The sequence below is a fragment of the Glycine soja genome, chromosome 4, assembly GCF_004193775.1.
Source record: "Glycine soja cultivar W05 chromosome 4, ASM419377v2, whole genome shotgun sequence".
In the NCBI taxonomy this organism is placed as follows: Eukaryota; Viridiplantae; Streptophyta; class Magnoliopsida; order Fabales; family Fabaceae; genus Glycine; species Glycine soja.
This window is the reverse complement of record NC_041005.1, coordinates 40481508-40499708: the sequence shown is the minus strand read 5'-3', so window position 1 is coordinate 40499708 and position 18201 is coordinate 40481508.

Genomic DNA, 18201 nt, shown 5'->3' with positions numbered 1-18201 from the left:
ATATATATATATATATATATATATATATATATATATATATATATATATATATATATTTTTTTTTTTTTTTTTTTTTTTGTGAGACATTTTGACTACCAAAAATTATATGTACATACATCCAAGTATTTTGCTATCATACCCAAAGTGTAAATTGCCAAAGGTATTTTGCTACCTATTCTAAACCTACACATTCATGACGAGCAAAATTCCTAAACATCTAGGCGTAGGGAAATTATTGTAGCGTGGCCCATAGCTGATTGCTGGCCAAAAAGGGTAACTTTACCCAATATGCACCTACTCTTGTGTTCTTTTTGCATAAAATTTTAGTTCCTAGGCCTAGGATATATGTGGGGCAATTACTCTAGCCTTTTTCGGGAATGAATACAAAATATGTACAAACCAAAATGCCCCATGGGTTGTTTCCTTACAAAAGTCACGCGCTAATGCCATTGAGGCATTTCACCGAACACTTGGTGGGCGCGCGTTTAGGCGTCAATAGCAAGAGAACGGGGACAATGTGGCATGTCCCATTGTTCCAAAATGCATTACAGGCCTAGGGCTATCCCATACAAACCCCTAATTCAACCTAATCAAGCAAGAAAACAAACCAAAATTGCCCCATATATTTGAGCACATTCCCACAATTTAGAGCACCAAAAGGAGATCAAAATACACCAATGAAAAGCTAGAAAGCTTAGGGATGGAACACTTACTTGTTGGTGATGAACAAAAGCGCAAAACGGAATCAAAAAATGCGAAAAAGGATGACCCTAGGGCTGCAAACTCGTCAATCCCGTGGGTATGGCTTTTGAAAAGGGGGGAAAAGAAGTTTTTGAATGCAAAAACGTCCCCCCTTTCGTCATTCTTATAATTTGGTGCAGGGGTGGCTCGCCCAGGCGAGCCCAGCTCGCCTAGGCGAGCTAACCTACACATTTTTTTATTTTTTTTTTAGGGGAACATTAACCATGTCCCCTCCCTTCTCATGGATTAGCATCTTGCCTAACTTGAACTTACTTAGGTTAGAATTAGGCGTTGATTACTTATTTTTTTACTTTTTAAAACAAACAAATAGTAAAAGAAAGCTGCAAAATACAAAGGATACGGGGCTACCTTGCAGCGACATTCTCTTCTTGTTTCGCGCAGAGAAGGGGCAACGATCGGTCGGTCGTGACCCCATCCCCACTTGCATCCGTCCTTAAGTACCTGCAAGTAATAAACAACCAGGTATGGCCAATCTTGACCGCGTCATTACCTTACCTTGATTGGTTTCTGCCGTTCATGTTTTGTCTCTACCCCAGAAGGTAGCCCAAGATGATCCTGCCCCTGTTTTACCACAACAATATGCATGCGTATGCGTATGCGTATGCATGAATGTTTTCAAACGCAGCAAATTTAGGGAAAGTTGGTTCAGGTTCAATTCTAATTAAGCGCTTGGGGCATCCCATGAACTGAGCGGAAGGGCTCAGGTGATCACAGATTAACGCAAGGTTTGAAACTAACGTGAGGACTAAAGCCTCGAATCCACGTTCATTTCTTTGAAAGATTGTAACGAGAGATACAACAGACAGGAAATCCCTGGGGGAAATCCAGAAAACGCATAAAGATAAAGAACATGCAGCGACATCCTTAATTGCCCCAACTTCTAAGCATAATATTGTTTGACGACATCAGAGTTCACGGGTGAAGGTAGCTCTTCGCCATCCATGTTGGTAAGCACCAGGGCTCCTCCGGAAAAAGCCCTCTTCACAACAAAAGGCCCTTCGTAGTTCGGGGCCCATTTCCCTCGATGGTCCTTGACAGCATGGGACATTTTCTTTAGCACAAGGTCTCCCTCATGGAACTTGCGTAAGCGTACTTTCTTGTCGAACGCACTCTTCATTCTTTGCTGGTATAAGCGCCCATGACTCATGGCCGTTAAGCGCTTACCCTTAATGAGGTTGAGCTGGTCATAGCGCGTTTGAGCCCACTCTGATTCCTTTAATCCGGATTCTGCCAAGATCCTTAATGACGGGACTTCTACCTCAAACGGTAACACAGCCTCCATCCCATATACCAATGAGAACGGCGTTGCCCCAGTTGACGTTCGCACTGAAGTCCGGTAACCGTGTAACGCGAATGGGAGCATTTCGTGCCAATCCTTGTATGACACGGTCATCTTTTGGATAATCTTTTTGATATTCTTATTGGCCGCTTCCACGGCTCCATTCATCTTTGGCCGGTAGGGTGTGGAATTGTGATGCTGGATTTTAAACTCCTCGCACATTTCCATCATCATCTTGTTATTCAGGTTGGTGCCATTGTCCGTGATAATCTTCCTTGGCAAACCATAGCGGCAGATGATCTCTTTCTTAATGAACCTGATCACCACATTCCTCGTGACATCGGTGTATGAAGCCGCCTCGACCCACTTGGTGAAATAATCTATCGCTACGAGGATGAAGCGATGACCATTCGAGGCCTTGGGCTCAATGGCCCCGATGACATCTATTCCCCACATGGAAAAAGGCCAAGGGGCGGACACGACATTCAGAGGATGTGGTGGGGCATTGACATTATCTGAGAATGCTTGACATTTGTGGCATTTCCTTACATGGACACAACAATCACTTTCCATGGTAAGCCAGTAATAACCTGCTCTTAGGATCTTCCTGGCCATAGCATGCCCGTTGGCGTGCGTTCCAAACGAGCCCTCATGGACTTCCTCGATCATGTGATTAGCCTCCTTGGCATCCACACACCGCAGGAGTGTCATGTCGTGATTTCTTTTATACAGTATGCTTCCGCTCATGAAGAAACCGGCTGCCAACCTTCTTAATGTCCTTTTATCGTTGTCGGCAATCTCTGGCAGGTATTCTTTGCTTACGACATATCGCTTGATGTCGAAATACCAAGGCTTTCCGTCCCGTTCCTCTTCCACTTGGCAACAATGCGCGGGTTTGCCACGACACCAAAATTCAATGTAGGGTAGATCCCCGTGCGGTGTTAGCTGGAACATAGACGCCAACGTAGCAAGTGCATCCGCCATTTGATTTTCCTCGCGGGGAACATGATGGAAGGAGATCTCATCGAAGGTCTTAGCCAATTACTGGATATAGGCTTTGTAGGGTATCAGCTTGGGATCTCTAGTTTCCCATTCCCCTCTCAGCTGATGGATTACCAATGCCGAGTCGCCGTACACCTTGAGTAGTTTGACATTGGAGTCAATCGCTGCCTGGACGGCTAGGGCACATGCTTCATATTCGGCCATGTTGTTGGTGCAGTCGAATCCTAGCCTGGCTGTGAAAGGTACACATTGATTGTCCGGGGAGACCAACACTGCCCCAACGCCATGACCTAGAATGTTTGACGCTCCGTCAAACCATACAGTCCATTTGTCCCGATCTTCGTCCAATTTTTCCTCGAACAAGGCCATGATGTCCTCATCCGGGAATTCAGGATGCATGGGCTGGTAGTCGTTAAGAGGCTGTTGAGCCAAATAATCTGCCAAAGCGCTTCCTTTTATCGCCTTTTGGGTGACATAGACTATATCAAACTCAGATAGCAAGACTTGCCACCGGGCGATTCGTCCCGTGAGAGCTGGCTTTTCAAAGATGTACTTAACCGGGTCCATTTTGGATATCAACCAGGTAGTATGGCTCAGCATGTACTGCCTTAGGCGATGGGATGCCCATACTAAAGCACAACACGTTCTTTCGAGCAAGGAGTAATTCATCTCACAGGTCGTGAACTTCTTACTCAGGTAGTAAACAGCGCGCTCTTTCTTCCCGGATTCGTCATGTTGCCCCAGCATACACCCCATTGACTCGTCCAAGATTGTCATGTACAAAATGAGAGGCCTTCCAGGTACTGGTGGCATAAGCACGGGAGGATTCATTAGGCACTTTTTGATCCTTCCAAAAGCCTCTTGGCAATCCTCATTCCAGCGATCAGTTTGGTCTTTGCGCAAGAGCTTGAACAACGGCTCACAAATGGCGGTGAGCTGCGATATGAATCTGGCAATATAATTCAAGCGCCCCAGGAAACCTCGGACTTGCCTCTCTGTACGGGGTTCTGGCATCTCAAGGATGGCCTTCACTTTTTCGAGGTCTACCTCTATCCCTTTCTGGCTTACAATGAAACCAAGCAATTTCCCTGATTTGACCCCAAAGGTACACTTAGCGGGGTTCAACCTTAATTGATATTTCTTAAGCCTTTCGAACAACTTCCGCAGGTTGACAAGGTGTTCTTCCTCGGATTTAGATTTAGCAATTATGTCATCCACGTAGACCTCGATCTCTTGATGCATCATATCATGGAACAAAGCTACCATGGCCCGTTGATAAGTTGCCCCGGCATTCTTGAGTCCAAAGGACATCACTTTGTAACAGAACGTTCCCCACAGGGTGACGAAAGTAGTCTTTTCCATATCCTCGGGCGCCATCTTTATCTGATTGTAACCAGAGAAACCGTCCATGAAGGAAAATAGAGCGAAATTGGTCGTGTTATCCACGAGGATATCGATGTGTGGTAAAGGAAAATTGTCCTTGGGACTGGCCCGATTCAGGTCCCGATAATCCACACACATTCGTACTTTTCCATCTTTCTTAGGAACTGGTACGATGTTGGCAACCCATTCTGGATACCGAGCGACGGCCAGAAATCCAGCGTCAAATTGCTTCTTCACTTCTTCTTTTATTTTCAAGGAGGTTTCGGGCTTCATCCTTCTCAGTTTCTGTTTTACCGGGGAACACTCGGGATTTAGAGGTAATCGATGCTGTACAATGTCAGAACTCAAACCGGGCATATCTTGGTATGACCAAGCAAAGATGTCTTGGTAATCTTTTAGTAGGATTATTAATTCTTCACGGATAGGTGCGGTAATACCTGTACCTATCTTTACTTCCCTCTTTCCACTGCCAATTCCTAAGTCTACTAGCTCTGTTTCTTCTTGATGAGGCCCCGTTTCTTGGTCCTCATGGGCGACCATTCTTTCTAGTTCTGGGGGAAGTCCCACATCCTCATTTCCTTCATCTTCCGTTTGATTCATTTCTTGCTCGAAATCGATAGGCGGGTCCCGGGTATTAGTACCTTCGGGGGACTCGTCATCGGATCTGCCGTTTCAGAAAAAGAAGTAAACATGCAAATGAATGAGAATGGGTAGAGACCAGGAACAGATGAAGAAAGATCCTTGTATTATAAATTCAAAAACAAAAGACACAAAGCCTTAACAAAAGGAAAAACTCTAAAGCCTAGGCCCAACTATAGAGCTTTTAAAACTGTAAAGGTTTACATTATGCTCGTTGCGTAAATGCCGGGGCGTTCCTCCACTCGCCAATTTCCCAACTGGAAATCATGAGGGCATGGTCGTACCAAATCCAAAGTACTCGGAACATCATCTTCGCATATCGCGAACACTTGACCTTTGTCTCCCAGACCCGCGCTTATAAAGCTTCTACTTATGTGGCAGGGCGGGCTTCCTTCACTTTCTTGTCTCCAACGCGAGCTTTGACCACTGTTTTTCCTTCCCGCGATGCTTCTTTTCATGTCCGCCTGAGTGGGCTTATAGCCTAAACCATACTTCCCACGGTTTCCTTGAGCATTTATCAGGCTAGTTATGCCGCCGTTGTCTTTGCCTAAACCCATCCCGGGTTCATAACCGTTCCCCAACATAACTCGGGCCATCATTACCGCTGCATCGGACAGACAAGGCTGCCCAAAGAGGGAGTCCACAGAGGAAATGCTGACCACCTCAAAAGACTGGAAAGCAGTCTCTAACGATTCTTCTGCGGCTTCCACATAAGGCATGGAGGATGGGCAGCTTACCAAGATGTCTTCCTCGCCTGATACGATGACCAAGTGCCCCTCCACTATGAATTTCAGCTTTTGGTGGAGTGTAGAAGGCACAACTCCCACTGAGTGGATCCACGGGCGCCCCAACAGGCAGCTGTAAGGGGGGTTAATATCCATTATTTGGAAGGTGACTTGACAGGTGTGAGGGCCTATTTGTACTGGGAGATCGATCTCTCCCCTAACCTCTCGGCGAGTGCCGTCGAAGGCACGAACCACCATTGAACTTGGTTTTAAGTGGGAAGCATTGAATGGTAACTTCTCCAAAGTGCTCTTAGGCATCACGTTTAAACTGGAACCATTATCGATGAGCACCTTGGCTACGATATGGTCCATACACTTGACTGATACGTGTAAAGCCTTATTATGCCCTCTCCCCTCGGCAGGGATTTCTTCTTCGGCAAAGGCCAGATAGTTGTTGGCAGTGATATTGTTGACCAGCCCTCCGAAACCTTCTACCGAGATATCTTGGGCCACATGAGCCTCGTTTAGAACTTTTACTAGCAGAGCCCGATGAGGCTCGGAGCTCATAAGTAACTCCAACAGCGAGACCCTGGCCGGGGTTTTGTTGAGCTGTTCGATAACCTTGAATTCGCTCTGCTGAATTATCCGAAGGAACTCGCTGGCTTCCTCTAGCGACACCTCCTTTTTACCATCCTTTTTCTCCGGGGGGCCCTTTGCCAGAATATCTTTATTCGAAGCGTGGGGTGCTTCGCCATCTTGTTCCTCCACCACTTTTCCTTTTCCCTTGACGTCCGCGGGTTGGACTGGTGGGTCCGGAGGTGCGAACACACGACCACTACGGGTCACACCACTCAGTCCCGTGATATTTGTTACTTTAGCTGACAGCGAGCTGACGTCAGTGGCTTCTTCTTCCTTCTCCCTCGGAGGTGTATATCTCCACGGGACCGCGTGGCTATTTTGGTACGGGAAAGGAACAGGTTTGGCTACTAAGGGGTGTCCAGGCTGTTGCGAAGCTGCGCTTTTAGTGAAGTATATCACCAGGGGTTTGGGCTTCGCAATACCGCTCCCCTCCGTAGATTGCATGCATATATGCTGCTCCTCTTTTCCTTCAATGCCGACTTCCAGTCGACCTTGATCTATCATCCGCTGTAACAATTCCTCTACTCCCAAACACGTCTCCATGTCATGCAGCTCGCCGGAGTGTAGCAGACAGGAATCCTCCTTACACCCACTATGGGGAATCACACCTCCTTTTTGTAGGGCCTCAAAGATAAACCTCCTAGGGGTTGCCACATCCCTTAAAGGTTTAGACCTGTGTGGCCTATCGGACTCAACTGCATTAACCGCTCCCCCTCCATGATTGGCGAGCGGGCTGGTTCTCACATTGGGCCGATCCTCTTGGAAAGTCAGTCATCCGGCATCCATTAAATGTTGGACCTTGTATTTAAGGGCCAAGCATTTTTCGACGGAATGCCCCGGGACACCCCCATGGTACTTGCAAGTCGCGTTAGGGTCATACCACTTCGGGAAAGGGGGTTCGAGGACCCTTCCGGGAGTTACCACGGCCAAATGATTGGCGATGAGGGATGGCAGAAGATCTTCGTACGTCATTGGGAGTGGGGGAATTCCGGAAATGGCCTCGGAGGGAAGTTCCTTGTCGTATTGGAATTACCGGCCAGTCGAGTCGTGTTCGGAGTTGGAACTTGGGGAGCTTCCCTCTGGGTGGGTGCCTTAGGCTGCACGGGTGTTGAATTGGAGGCGTTCCCAGTATGAGCCGAGAAACTTGGGTGATGTTGCGCATACTGATGGGTACCATGAGGTGTTTGCTGGGGTTTGACCCACGCGGGTGTTGAAGAGACGGCATGGGCATCTCCTTCCTTCCTTTTTGCCCCTGTTGCCCCGATTCTTTTGGCATTCGCATTTGTGGAGGAAACGTAATCAAACTTTCCTCTTTTCAATCCTACCTCGATTCTTTCCCCGGCAAACACTAGATCCGCAAAGCTGGACGGCATGTAACCTACTAGCTTCTCATAGTAGAACACTGGCAGAGTGTCTACCATCATGGTGATCATCTCTCTCTCAACCATGGGAGGAGCTACTTGTGCCGCCAAATCCCTCCATCGCTGTGCATATTCTTTAAAGGTTTCACCCTCTTTCTTGAACATATTCTGCAGTTGAGTACGGTCAGGAGCCATATCAGAATTGTACTGATACTGTCTTAGGAAGGCGGTAATCAGATCCTTCCAAGTACGGATACGGGAAGCTTCCAAATTAGTGTACCACACTACCGCGGCTCCGGCCAAGCTATCTTGAAAGAAGTGTATTAATAGCTTTTCATCTTTAGAGTGGGCGCCCATCTTACGGCAGTACATCTTGAGATGATTTTTGGGACAAGTCGTCCCTTTACACTTGTCGAAGTCCGGCACCTTGAACTTCGGGGGAATAACAACATCGGGTACTAAGCAAAGATCCGTCATGTCTGCGAACGGATAATCCCCAAATCCTTCCACGGCCCTCAATCTTTTCTCTAGGAGATCGAGCTTCCTCCTTTCTTCAGTTGCTGGAGGCGGCCCTTCCATGGACAAAACTATTGGTGGTGCTGCGATGTTAGGTTGAGGCAACGTGCCTGGTGTCGGCCCTTCGGGGATCGGGGGATAGAACTTGACATCCCTTCGAGCATAATCTTGAGGGTCTTTGTGGACTTCGTCGGGCTGCTGAGGAGGCTCTCTTTCATGGACAGGAGAAGCAATGTGGCCTGCATCTTCTTGCAAGACGGGTGGTGAATAGTTGGGCGGCAATCCATAAGGGTAAGCCGCTCGGTTGTATCCCAGGTGAGGGCTGCCATCGTGCCCCAGTGTGTCCCTTCCCCGTCCTACTATGTTTGAGGGAGGATGGTGCGCAGTTGCCAAGAGAGTCGGGTCTGCTTCGGCAGCCGAACTGACAGCGGCGGCGGTGGCCGCGTTCTTCTCTATGAGCTGCTTCATACTTAACATGGCCTCCATCATGGAGGCCATTTGTTCTTTCAGAGCCGACATGTCGGCTTTCATCTGTTCCTGCGTCTCCTCTTGATCACCCATCGTTCTAGATTTGGATCTGGTGCGATAGGGATACCTTGCGGCGCGTTTAGTTATGGTGTTTTTCCCTAAAAAAACCAAACGTGAGGAGGGGGTAAAGAAAGAAAATGCATGCTAGAGATGAAATGTAGGAGCGATTTGATTTGCACAAGCTTTTTGGAGTAGAAATATGGGACCAACTCATTTTATTTCAAAAAGGAAGTCGTATCTAGTCAAGGTCTGAGAGACCATACAAGTTTCCTAACGATTTCTAATTATGTGGGCCATTAAGTCTATCATATGCTGACAATAGCCAAGAAGCCCATGAATCTCTTCGGGGGCGGAGTAGGTGTCTGCCATCGCCTTGGCCTTGGCTAACAATCGGGGAAGTTCTTGACTCTCGTTCAAGGTAAGAGCAAACCGATCCATCCACATGGTTGCCTCTTGGTGTAAAGAGTCGATCACCCTTCCTCTAGCCTCTTTTTCCGCGTATACTTGGGCATATTCGTCCGCAATCCTATGCTAGTGGGCCGCGGCTAGACCTAACTCTTCTTGGTACTTGGCGATGATAGCTAGCATGTTGGTCTCCGTCTCGCATAAACGCTGAGACAAGCTTCTTTTGGACCTTGAACAGGCAACTAACTCCTCTTTCAAAACCATGCTATGCGCTCGCGACTGGTCCCTTTCTTCCCTTCGCAACTTGAGTTCACTATTGCTACCCCATAGAGTTCCGCGAAATTTGTTCCGGCCATACTCTTCCTTGCGAGCCCTCTTGGTCTCTTGTTCAAGGGCTCTTGCGGTAATTGCCTTTCCTAACTCGCTTTTGAGAGCTTGGACTTCTTCGTCCTCTTCCGGTGCTTCAAAATTCTCTTCGCTGACGACTTTTAACTTGGCGAGCCAATCTAAACCTCGTATATGAACTTTCAGCCATTCGTGGTACCCACCAATGATGCCATTACGAATGCCTCTAAGCTCTTGATCTTTCCTTAACGGGGTTTCCCATGCCTTATGGATTCTTTGTATAGTCTTGGAATTTTGTGCGCCGAAATCCCTCACAAGGAAAGGAGACATGCTTTCTTCCGTCGGTGCTCCCCTCATGGGGTACCCTAGTTGTCTTATAGCGAGCGCGGGATTGTAGTTAATACAACCCCTCGTTCCTACCAGCGGAATATTTGGGTATCTTCCACATGAGAAAAGGACTCCTTCTTTTCCTTCCTTCCATCGGGGGAACCAACTGATTGTTCTACCTCCTATCCCGGCCAAAAGCTGGTCCCAATCTATTCTCCTCTTTTCAGTACACGAGCGATGGCTCAGGAGCGGACATGGATGTCTTGTGTCTTGTTGGAATAAGTGCGAAACCAACCAAACACAGAGGGCGGGTAAGCAACAGATGATCCGTGCGCTACTCTTTTCACACCTTCGGTCAAATGTGTCAAATAGATCTGCCAAGACAGCTACCACCGGACTTTCCTTGCTATGGTGGTAGGCAAGGAAAGCGTCGATTGCTGCTAGGTCTACCAAACCATCCACGTTTGGAAAGAGGACGACCCCAAAAATTAGCAAAGCTAACACATCCATAAATGGGACCCAGTCTCCTTGATTGGCCATACCCCTCGCCTTGTCTTCTAGGTACCTCTGTGGTAGGCCCGCTATGTCGTTCCGAGTCTGTTTTATGCGGTCCAAACCTCTTGCTGAATCCTTGACCACAGTTGCAATTCTGCTCAAAAAGGGGAGACACCCGGAGGAAAGATATGGTTTTCTTCCCCCGAGAGGACATCCTAGAATTTCCTCAAATTCTTCAATGGTTGGTACTAATTGGAAGTCTCCGAATGTGAAGCACCTCAAAGGCTGGTCGTAGTATTGGGTAAGTGATACAATGGCTTCTATGGACACCTCTGCTATGGTCAACTCTAAGATCTTTCCGTAAGTCTTGCGGAAGGTTTGCATTTGGAGGGGTTCCATCAACCGCCCTAATTCCTTGATGCTGGTGGTATCTAGGCTTTTGACCTTGACTTGGTAGAACCTCTTGCCGGTTTGATTTGTTCCCATGCTTACTAAAGTGAGACAAAAGCTGGTGCAAATCAAAACTCCGATATCTCATGGGTGGGATGGATGAATGCATGATGGAATGCATATGACACAGATGCAATCTAGGAATGCGGGGGTCCGGGGAATTTGTCCCCTTCTTAGATACGACGTCTAGGGGTAGCGAAATGCCCCAACGCACGTTTTTAAGAAGGCGACACGGACCCTCCGTTGGTTTGTTTACAGTAGGGATCAAGACAGAACCCATATGCAATGCCTATGCAAAAGACACAATGCGGGAATGTGCACAGTATGACAATATTTACCGAACATAAGCAAAAGGGTATATGATACTCATGCATGGCAGTGTGAAAAATGGCACGCAGCGTGTTTGCTTCGTGCCCCTATTTAAGGGACCTACAAGGGAGAGAACTAACTAGGCTTTTAGCAATAATCCCCAAGGTAGTTATATCTCTCTTGATGGTTTCTAGAGGTATTATTAAGCTAGATTTGACAAGAGCAGCTCATGGCATCATTAAGCTAGATGCAGTCCCAGATGCAATCTCAAGGACTTGCATTGCCTCCAGAGCCTCTGGCTGGTTCCTTAGCTCCTCGAGTAAGCACAAAGGAGAGTTATGTGGATCCCTCAGGAAACGATCCTGAGACGGGTGACTCAGACAGGTGCAGCTTGTACATCGAAGCAAATCCTGCCCGCTTGGTTGCCCTACGAAGAGTTTATAAGGGATCCACTGTTGTTCATAACACTCCTTTATTCCCTGGCCAAGTAAAGCTGGGTGTGGAAGAGGTTAAAGATTTAGATGCTCCTGTTCCTGTAGCCACTGATGAGGTTTCCTTAGTGGGGCAGACAATTCACACATTCCTTGCTTGGCTGATACATCTGGTCAAGCCTTTATCACAACAGGTACTTTACTCTTACTATATGTTTCTTCTTTTTGAATTAATCCATTCAGCGTGCCTCAAATTAGGCCATTTAACTTTGTTTCATGAACAGGCAGTTGTGTCTCTGGCAAAACCACCTCAAACACCGGATCCTGGGGTCGATGATCCGCTTTATCTGATGACATTGATCATCCCAGAGTTTTTCTTGAGGCCTTACCAAGTTACATGGGATGCCACCATGTTTGGGGTCTTTAATCCAGACTTCCCGCTCTACATAAAGCACAAAGACCTCTCCGAAATCGCACACAATGGTCAATGTCTCAGCATATCAGTGTTACAGTTGTGGATTTTGTAAGTCATTTTAGATTACTTTTAATTACCTAAGTTATTTCTTTCAATTCATAAATATTTAACTTTGACTTAACATAAACAGGCATCTGACTGAAACAAGTATGCGAGCGGGAAATTCTGATCTGTATGGATTCCTCAAGGCACAATCCATTCAGAGGTCTGGGCTATCACAGTTTGAGTCTGAAAGTTACATAAAGAGTTGGATAGAGAGTTCAAAACGTGATGTTTACCTTGGAGCCTACCTGAATGGGTAAGTCACACAAAATAACTGAATTTAATTAATGTTTACTAATATACTAACCCATATTCGTCTCCACTGCAGCGAACACTGGCAGATGGTGGTCATCCTGCCCAAGGAACACCTAGTTGTCTAGTTTTGTTCATTGCATAACCAGGCCAGACAACTACCTTAAGGGGATAATTAACAGGTCAATGTTCTTTTCATTACATTTGCATTGAAATACCTCAACAACACATTCGCTTTGTTCTAAAGAACCTATATATGTAGGATTTGGTAATTAAGCTTTAAACCTAGCTTGCCTGTCCACCCATAGTCTGTAGCTTTTATTTACCAAGGGAAAATACATAAGTGGAGAATTTCCACCACAAACAAGTTACAGGTTTTAGTAAGTTATTTGCAACCACTTGCTTAACTTGTTCTTAGTGGAACTCACGTAAATCCCATTTTCCATTTGTACCAAGTGATATATCTCGTTGAAATATAAGATAAAATGTGATTAATTATGGCCTTTGATTGTATTGAATAGGTATTGATAGGAGAGATCCTTGTGTTATGCCACCAACTTTTGCAATCTGGCATCAACCAATAATACTTTTAGTTAAAGAGCAAAAGAACAAATCTTCAAGTTTGTAGATGTTATTACAATATTACTTATTAGGCAGCAAAGGGATCTCTCTGCTCTCTATTTTACTATATAAAAATAGGTGGGATGTGTCATGTCATTTGAGAGCTATACTATTATACTTATCTCTTTTATATCTTTAGTGAACTGAATTTTATTTAACACTACAAAATAAATGATTGAAAAATGAATTAAATCATGATATTTTTTTATGCAAAAAAATTGTGATTAACTCAATCATATGCTTACTGCATTCGTATGACCATAGAGTGGTGGCAGTGAAGTGCCTTAAGAATGTCACAGGTGGAGATGCTGAGTTTTGGGCAGAAGTCACAATCATTGCCAGAATGCACCACCTCAATATGGAAATAATTAGAAAACAAATCAACCTAATTATGGCTTTGCATGATGAAATGAATTTGAGTTAGGGATTAGGATATTTTTTATGATAATGAGTGCAATATTTATATACAGTGAGCAAGAATCTATACCTTAAGTTTAGGGATTAGGATCAACCTATCTATGAATTTAATCCTTAGTGGCTGAATGTTGAAGATTGATGAAAAAGGATTTTAATGGTAAAAGAAAATGTCATGGGCACTTAAGTCCCTCCCAAAAGTCTGAGCCTAACCTCTCCAATCCGCACTCCCTAGCCTTATATGCCATAGAACTAAATGACATTTACTCTACCCTCCCTACTGCCAGTTCAACAGTTAGTTACATAGTGGAATTAATTAACATCCTCTAATGTGATTTTCTATTTATATATTTGATTTTGATAGATTGATTTACTTAATTCATACAATTGTTTTTTGTAATGTTTATTAACCTTGGTTTTTTTATAAAGGATCATGGCTTCTCCACCTGCATCGCCTCCTCCTTCTCCTTCTCCTCCTCCTCCTCCCCCTTCCGATGCATTAGCTTCGCCGTCTACCTTGAAGCGGACATGCAAAGCGTCACATTTACGATCCTTGTCTACTAGACCACCTGGTGCTGAGAGACTAGTGGTCCACGTTGATCCTTCTACCGGCAAGGCCGACGGTCCCCATAGGAAGAAATTAAGAACATATTTGGGGATTGTGGTGCATGATAAGGTGGACGTCACGTACGAGAACTGGAAGAAGGTCCCTACTGCTCAGAAGGACTTGATTTGGGAGGATATTTAGGTATTTTTCTTTTCTTATTTGGTGTTCTTTAATTAATAGCCAAAAAATACATTATTGTAACAAATAAACCTTATTTGTTATTGTCAGGCAGAATTTGAAAACCCACAGGCTTCTGACAATAGGAGGAAAAAGAAGTTACTTTAGACTGTCGGCGAGAGATGGAGGCAGTTTAAATCAGACCTCACGAGGAAATGGGCCCTTACAGTCGATCAGGACGGTGTGGACGACACTGTCTATGAGAAATATGACATAAGCAAGGAAAAATGGGCCCAGTTTTGCCAGACTCGTAGAGACCCTTCTTGGGAGGTATGTACCTTGCCATTTAAGTTGTTTTTCAAAAAAAAATTAACTTGTTATAATACATTATAGCAATTTGAAACATTATTGTTTTATTTTTTCAGGATGTGCGAAAAAAGGCACAGACCATCCAGAAACAAAACACTGCCCCTCACGTTTTGTCTCGTGGGGGTTATGAATATTTGGAGCAGAAGCTCCTAGCTGAGAAGACCAAGAAGAAGCTAGAGGAAGCTGCACAATCAGGAACCGTTGATGGCGTCATCGACCCTTCATCCCCCGTCAAACAACACATGAAGTGGAAGATGGCCCGCACCAAGAAAATAGGGGAGATGATGACTGAGGCCGCAAAGGAAATCACTGAGAAAATCATAAGTCATTTTCAACTAACCATTAGAATTATTATTTTTTATTTTGTGAATGCCATGTACAAATGTGTCATTTTTGGGCAGGATTCCTTTGAGGAGCAGGCGCCACAGGGATCCTTCATCCCCCATGGACGTCAAGATGTTCTCACCGCTACTATAGGACATCCAGAGCACCCTGGACGTGTCCGTGCTGCTGGAGCCGGTGTTACCATCAAGCAATACTTTGGATCGGCTCCATGGACGTCCCGCAGCTCTTCCTTGCTGCCTTATGAAGAATTGCAGCTGCTGACCCAACAAATCAGGGACCAGCTAGAGGAGTCGATCACTGAAAAAGTGACTCGGCAACTCATGGCATCGTTCAGCCAGATGCAAACCCAGTTCTAGTTCCAGATGCAATCTCAGGGACTTGCACTGCCTCCCGAGCCTCTGGTTGGTCCCTCAGATCCTCGAGTAAGCACAAAGGAGAGTTATGTTGATCCCTTAGGAAACAATCCTGAGACGGGTGACTCAGACAGGTGCGGCTTGTACATTGAAGCAAATCCTGCCCACCTGGTTGCCTTGGGAAGAGTTTATGAGGGATCCACTGTTGTTCATAACACTCCTTTGTTGCCTGGACAAGTAAAGGTGGGTGTGGAGGAGGTTAAAGATACAGATGCTCTCGTTCCTGTACCCACTAATCAGGTTTCCTTAGTGGGGCAGACAATTCACACCTTCCTTGCTTGGTCGACACATCTAGTCAAGTCTTTATCACAGCAGGTACTTTACTCTTACTATATGTTTCTTCTTTTTGAATTAATTCATTCAGCGTGCCTCAAATTAGGCCATTTAACTTTGTTTCATGAACAGGTAGCTGTGTCTCCGGCAAAACCACCTCAAAAGCCGGATCCGGAGGTCGATGATCCGCTTTATCTAATGACATTGATCATCCCAGATCTTTTCTTGAGGCCTTACCAAGTTACATGGGATGCCACCATGTTCGAGGTCTTTAATCCAGACTTCCCATTCTACATAAAGCACGAAGACCTCTCCGAAATCACACACGGTGGTTAATGTCTCAGCATATCAGTGTTACAGTTGTGGATTTTGTAAGTCATTTTAGATTACTTTTAATTACCTAAGTTATTGCTTTCAATTCATAAATATTTAACTTTGACTTAACATAAACAAGCATCTGACTGAAAAAAGTATGCGAGCGGGGAATTCTGATCTTTATGGATTTCTTAAGCCACAGTCCATTCAGAGGTCTAGGCAATCACAGTTTGAGACTGAAAGTTACATAAAGAGTTGGATGCAGAGTTTAAAACGCGATGTCTACCTTGGAGCCTACCTGAATGGGTAAGTCACACAAAATAACTGAATTTAATTAATGTTTACTAATATACTAACCGATATTCGTCTCCACTGCAGCGGACACTGGCAGATGGTGGTCAGCGTGCCCAAGGAACACCTAGTTGTCTGGTTTTGTTCATTGCATAATAGGCCAGCCAACTACCTTAAGGGCATAATTAACAGGTCAATGTTCTTCTCAATGCATTTGCATTCAAATACCTAACAACACCAGTTTTTAATTGTTACTCATCTGGAACAGTGCTTTAAATGGTCTTGATGATGATCCACAGCCTAAATCAAAGGCTCCTGCTAGGTGGATTGTCGTCAAGGTACATCATTTACATAAAACTTCCACTTATATACACTTCTTATGTGTCTGTACACTAATTGTTTAATTAATATCCAAATTTCATTATGTATCTAGTGTAATAGATAAAAAGGAAGCACTGAGTGCGGCTATTATGTCATGCACTGGATGACCACCATCATTTTAGGAAGTTTCAGAAATAACTGGGAAGTGGTACGTTTATTTCAAACAAATTCAATTTTTTTATAATTTGTATTACATTATTAACTTATTATCATTTATTTCATCATGCAGTATTTTAACGATCCTAGACCATTGGAGCCAGAGAGATTAAAGGCGCTTCAGATCCAGTGGGCACAATATTATCTCTGAGTTAGAGCTGAGAGCTAGGATTTAGGGACATTAAGTTTAGCTTAGTTTACTTTGGTTTAACATTTTTTCCATTTCCTATGTTATTTGAACATTGAATTCATTTGTTGATAGTTGTCAATAATAAATCAATTATTCATTGTTTATTATGGTTAAAACTGCTTGAAAGTAGAATAAAATGTTTATTTGCTGTGAATTGGGTCTGAAATTGCATTTTACAGGTACAATTTTGGGTTTATTGTAAAAACAAAAAGTTTATATAAAAAAAACTTGAAAACAACATCGGTTATTAATAAAAATCGATGTTAATATAGTAAACAACATCAGTTATTTAGAAAAACCGATGTCAACATGCACCTTAACATCGGTTTTTCAAAAAAACCGATGTTGGTTATTTCTAATAACATCGGTTATTTATAAATAGCCGATGTTAATATATACACATTAACATCGATTATTTATAAATAGCTGATGTTATATATAGAGAACTACAGCAAAATAAGTGTATGCATAATGAACGTTGACATCGATTTTCTAGAAAAACTGATTTTAATATATTAGTTAACATTGGTTTTCTATAGAAAATCGATGTTAATATATTACATTAACATCAGTTTTTCTAGAAAACCGATGTTAAAATTTTACATTAACATCGGTTTTGTAGAAACCAATGTCAACGTTTATTATGCATACACTTATTTTGTTGTAGTTCTTTATATATAACATCAGTTATTTAGAAAACTGATGTTAGCATTTTTATGTTAACATCGATTTTTTAAAACTGATGTTAACAATAATACATTCAACATCGGTACTTACAACATCAATTTTAAAACCGATGTAGAATGTCGTAAATAACTGATGTTGAATGTGTATTTTCTAATAGTGCTAGAAAAGAACATGGGTGAAAAAGTTGTCTCATTAGCGATGTAACTTGTCATTATGGTTCAATAATTGTCAAAAACATTTAAAATTATAACTCCTAATTTATATCTATAGCAACTTATAACTTTGTATAGAAAAAATGATGCATTGAGGCTACTATGTTGATACTTCTGCAAGAAAAAAGAAGAAGAAAGAAAATATGTAGATATAATAGATAATATTATGCAATGAAAACTCAGAGATAAGAAAAATTATAAATGTTAATAATGTGTTGGAGATATTAAAATATTTACATATAATTACTCATTTACACAAGGTCGTTTGTTTAAGTTTTAAAAAAATATTATTGATTTTAAAAGGATTGTAAATTTTATTGTAGGAACATGTTCAATATCTTACTAATTGTATTTTAAATATGGATCAACCAGTGAAGATTATTAAAGATGTCAAGTTTAAGTATGCATCTGAATTAAGTATTTGGAGGAAGAGTTTTACAACCCC